We start from the raw sequence: 6,000 nt of genomic DNA on the forward strand, positions 1-6,000 counted from the left end.
GCAATAAACAATATGACGTACTGTGCCAAAGAAGCACAACATATTCAGCGAATTGAAATTTGAAATTAACCTATCATCTGATAAAATAACCCTGAAAATAAAAATGACCGCGTATTTTGACCAAAAACACCCAAGAACACATCTGGATTGCACAAAAATGAGCACAATCTACAGCTATAAGAAAGCTAACAGAATGAAAGGGAAAACCAAAGGAAAAAGAAACGGACATTTAACGAAATAGGCGTGATATAAGCAACAGATAAAACAACAATGACCAGAAAGTTACTGCAAAAATGGTGCAGAAATATTATTTAAACCAACACGAACAATACATGGGAATCAGAAGCAGGAAGTTGCCTTCTCCATCACAATATTCATCTTGGGATACTGGCAGACTGCAAACATCCAAATGCTGTAATATTTAGGGTAAGTACTGATAACTTTCTGTACCGACTGTTGTTGTTGCTGCTGCAGTGGCATGAGCCATTCAAATCCAAGAAACAATGGATACCGAAACCAGAGAAGAATAAGCGGATTGAAATCTGAAAATGCAAGAATATCCCACCGAAACTGCTGCTGCTAGATTTGTGAACTAGGATGAAAATACCTATTTCAAAACCATTTTTATACAAAAACCCAGGGAGCCATATACACCAAAACAGCGGGCTGAATCCCTCAAAACAGGGAGCTGCCCTCGCTCCCCCCTCCATTTCAAAATAAATCTAACATCCCATGACCAAATCGACCCTCACAAACCACTCCCGGGACCAAATCGACCCTCACAAACCACTCTCAAACCAGAAAATCCAAACTGTAAATCAAAATGGGGGCGATTTTGATCAAATACCATTCTGCAAATATCAAAATGGGGCTATTTTGATCAAATACAATTCGGTTAGTTTATCCGCCCTAGGCTAAAATAAAAAAATAAATTAATTTTTAAATAAAATATGGGCTAATTATATAAAAAAAAAAATATTATTTTAATTAAAAATTCGCCCCATTAAAATATAAAAAGCCTTAAATTTCGCCTTTGGGCGATTATTCGCCCCTAAAATTAACCTTGATGGGAAAGCCCCCCTGTGCTACAAAAATTTTAATTTTTCCAATAAGCGTAATAGCTTAAAACCACCTGGTGGTGGCTGTTACACCGTCAAACTTTCAAATCTGGCTGTGAAAACCTTTCTCAGGTGCAGACAGACACTTTTGTAGCAGTTGAAAACCACTTGGTGGGGGCTGTTACACTCTCTATAACAACATTTGTTATTCCAAAGTATATCATGTGATAAGTGTTGTTACACAATATTTTGTTCTTTATCTTTTTGAAGAAATTAAATTAACATATATCAGGTTTCTTGGCTATTACACTTGTAGTAGTCGACGACTTTTCAAGAATAAAACGAGATATTGTATTGTAATAAACAGCCAAAACATCACCAAGAGCCTCGTCATCAGATTTAAGTTCGCGTGTCTCATTTCCCAAGTATGATTCGACGTCGCATTGCCCATTACTTCGTCCCACGTCACCCAGGTACGTCATCAAAAGGTAATATTGAATTCGTTTTATTGTGTAATTATGGCAACTTAACATGACTAATTGACAACCGAGGACAATTTTCATAATTAAGCTGGGGGGAACGAATCACATTGTGACATGACCATCGCATGATTTGTAATTATTTGAAAAAATCCAGCAATTAAGGCATGTAACCTGGTAGTTATCATTACTTAATGTCGAATCATACCAAAAAGGGTAAGGGCACCATGATGAGACCTCCCCATGACTCACCATTAAGGAAATATACATTGAGCAGTACGAACCATGTGTGCCAAGTCCTAATCCAAAATCTTCACCTGTGCCACCCTGCCACCCTATCATTAACCCCTACTGGAAGTGTTGAATCCCCATTCAGAGTGTTCGAAGAGGAGGAAGATAGTAGTACAGGTTGAAATAGCTAGAGTGTGTGATGGAGGGAAGGATAAGCAGGTGAAACAACACTGACAATGGGAGGAGCCGCAATACGACACAAGATAGGGTATACAGAAGCCCTGGAAGATTGCCCTAAAGCATGCCAGGTTTTCAAAGATGCAGGCTGGTTCGAATTCTTCTGAAGATTGGAAGGATCGACAATTGTCTGACCATGGAATTTGCAAAGAACCTGGAAAGAAACTAGACGGAAGTCAGAGGATTGAAATTGGAGGTCACGGAAGAAGTTATCGCTAGAGTAATAGGATTGCCAGTAGAAGGGAAGAGATGGTTTACTAGGAAGGTTAATGACCCCTCACTGAAAGGGGATTTTCTTTAGGAAAGCGAGTCGTTGGTTAAGAAAGGCAGGGGAATTGATAGGCTGTCACTCCCCTAGCCATGGGCGGATGTTGCTCTCTTCCTCATTAAGTACATTACTTGTGAGGGAAGAGCAACAATTGTGTTTAATTACCATTTCCCATTACTGAAACATCTCTTCCATTAGTAGTTGATCAACCTTCCTTATTTCTTGCTAGGCAATATTAGGCACATGGTTGCGGCTGTGAAAACGGTTGCACATCCAGAAACATGTGTTATGAACCATGGCCTTATTAAACTCATTGTGTTGGATGCCTTGAGTCGACAGGGAAAGAATTGGGAAGAGTTCATGTGGAAAAGGCCCAGGACCACTCGCAGAAGGCAAACAGAGATGGTTGGGGAAACTCCAGAGGTGACAAAGGAGCAGCCCCAGTCCTCGACAGTGAGGGTCAGCAAGAAGTCGGTTGATAAACCAATTGGAGACAGAAGGCTGAAGTAGAGGATAAGGGTTAGCGGGCACCCAGAGTCCCCATCCATGTCGAGAAAGGACAAAGAAGCAATCGAGCAAAAGGACGAGGAGCAATCTTAGTTAGAAAAACCTCCTTCACCTAGTAAGAGTGAAACCCAGTCTTTGTTGTCGAAAATTGAAATTTTAGAAAAAGAAATTAAAGAATTAAGGGAACCACTAGAAGTAAGAAAGGTAGAGATAAGAGACCCAGGGCTGGATACTTTGGCAGAGGCCGTGGACAGGGCCAGAAGGGGAGAAGTCTTGGGAACTTTTTGCATTAGAAGTCAGATTCAAAGTCTATGCAGAAGACACTACCTCAAGGCGTATTCAAACAGAAAATTGGGAAGCTACTACACCAGAACCTGACGAGGATGTTGCTGATACACAAGAACCAACAACTGAGACAACACAATCCATAGAGAGTGATCAAGCAATGGATACATAGGAACCCTTGGCTGACACTGTTGTTTCACTAGGAACAACAGTGGAGGAGGAAATCAACCAAGAGGAGGAAGAGAAAAATAATATCCATGAGCCGATGGTAAATGTTGTTGTTACACAAGAATCAAGAGCAGAGGCTGAAGCTGGTCCGAAGGAAAATGATGAACAGAAGCCTGTGGATATTACTGCTGCCACACAAGAACGAGAAGTAAAAATGGAAGTTGACCAGGGAAATAAAGAAATTGTGACCAAACCCACTGACGAAGCTATTGCTACATAAGAACCAGCAGCTAAGGTAGGATAGTTTTTCCCTCAAGAGGCCGGTACACCTTTAATTGATGATGCATGCAAGGGAACGTCGGGTCTTGTTGAAGGATGGCATTCTGAGAAATCGTTGTTATTGGCAGAGCTGCAAAAATGGAAGTAGTTGGTACTCTCTCTGCAGGAGGGAGTGATTCCACTCAAGACGCATAAGAGAATGATGGATTCCTTGAGAGAAAAATGGTTAAAAGAGGAATGGGAAAGAGAAGGGGAGGCACGGAGGCATAAAGAAATTATGAAGAAAAAGGATGAATAGTTGTAGCAGCTGCATTGGGAGGTCTTCGACCTGTCGTTTGATAAGACCAAACTCCATGACCTTGCTCTAAACCTGCTAACATGCAGGTGGCCTTCCTCATCATACCCTGTGTTCCTGTGGGAACGTTACTATTATTTCAGTTGAGGGCAGTTTATGAGAATAGGTCCTATATGGGCTCTTTAACCTGCACCTTTTTAGAAATTTTTCATTCCTCTGATTTTGATGATAGAATTTGTTGTGTGAGTTGTTCTTGCACAATATAATGTGCAAGCATGTGAGCACGAGGATGGTGGCGAGTGTCCTTTCTTTCATGGGAGATTTGCAGTTGCGGGCATTCCTTTCGTTTATGAGGAATCAGATTGAGTGGAAATTGGCCAAGAAAACAATATAGACCAATGAGGAAAGGACAGCATTGTGGGTCAAGGTTGAACCAGGAATGGCTTACGAACTCTAGCGAGAGTTCAAAAAGTTCCTAAGCAATCTAGAAATCAGAGATCAATTGGCCATTTACAGAAGAAGAATTGTGAGGATCTGCATCAACTTGTTTGCAACTATGAAGAGCCAAACTCACTGAGGCCTGTAGTGCAGAATTGCAAGAAGGAGACCCCTTTGAGTACAAGAACCTTTTGGCTATTGTTACACGAGTGTCATAATATGCTTAGATTGTGTTGACACTAGGGGCATTCTGGATTGTCCTTAAGTTCAAATTCCCTTTGATCTGGTTGCCATTGGAGGAGTATCAGCCTAATTACTGGTTATGTGATTATGAAGAGGGATCTTAGCCACGTGAGTTAATGGTCGATCAAGGATTTAGAGCTCCGAGCGATGATACTATTGGTGCCTACAATTTCACAGATTTCCACAGTGGGCACAACAGAAGGAACTGAGATTCTGCATGGGGACATGCAGTTGCTTCAGTTGGGGGGAGATGTTGGGTGTGGTGTTTTACCTATTTTCTACACATTCTTTCCCCTATTTTCTCCTTTTTGTCCTCCAAGCCTGTATCCTTATATGACCAAACTCTCTACTTTCTTACCTTTTTAATCCATTTTACAGTCATGTTACTTTGTTGTATTTTACGGAATAATACGAGGCTTTATTCCTTTTTTGTGGCTAACTAGGAGAGCATTGAAGGTGTATGTTGGGAAGTTCATCTTTTTCAGGTGTTGGCTCATGAGAATGAAGCTATGAAGTAGACAGCCAGCAGGTATTAACTGCCGAAAAGGGTAGAACAGTTCGTTGTTACACCCTGAGTGCTGTTATAGATTGCTGTTACATATAAGGTGATGTTATAGGTTGCTACTGTTACAAGTTATTGTTGTTACATATTGTTGTTACACATTGGATGTTGCTATAGGTTGCTGTTACACCTCGTGTGGGCCCGCCGTCACATCAACAATGCTGTCATTAGTTATGCTGCGTCATCCCGAACCACCATTTGCTCAATGTTGTTGCACCGAAGCTGGAAATGTGGGTACTATTCCACATAACAACTGTCGGCAGTAGGATTGTTTATTTTTGAAGCAACAAGACTCAAGCAGATGCAACTGATGTATATTTATTTAGCAATAGGTTGTAACTTCTTTATTTTTTATCAGCATGAGAATCAGGAGATTCTCATGGCTGATCCGTTTTTCTAATTTTTGGGTTGTAATAAGTATAAAAGACTCAAATTTTTATGTATCGACAGACGGCATATAGAAGAGTACCGTTATTCTGTTTCTATAATCTTGAACTTATTTAATATCAATTGGCATAGTGATGATGTTATTATTCTCCAACTGATTCGCTAATCACTTTTTGTGTTCCTCTCACACCCTGCTAAGGAGGAAGGGCCCTCATCTTTGGCAGGGATTGCAGTGCTTAGGTAGTGTACATTTCAGTTTAGTTCATTGATTTATGGTTTCCAATTTTTGTTGTACAAATCATGGATTGCATTCGATGATGTTGTTAGGACTCTGGACACCACATATCTCCACAATGGTATGATATTGTCCACTTTGGGCCTAAGCCCTCATGGATTTGCTTTTGGACTTACCCCAAAAGGCCTCATACCAATGGAGATATTTGTCCATCCTTATATATCCATGATCCTCCCCACTTCTAGTCAATGTGGGACTATTTGGTCGTATACCCAACAATCCTCCCCTCGAACAAAGGACCATTGAGCCTCCCCTCAAACGATTATCC

This window comes from Pinus tabuliformis, chromosome 2_2 (assembly GCF_031772625.1).
Source record: "Pinus tabuliformis cultivar Carrire ecotype Pingquan chromosome 2_2, CPIR1, whole genome shotgun sequence".
Taxonomy (NCBI): Eukaryota; Viridiplantae; Streptophyta; class Pinopsida; order Pinales; family Pinaceae; genus Pinus; species Pinus tabuliformis.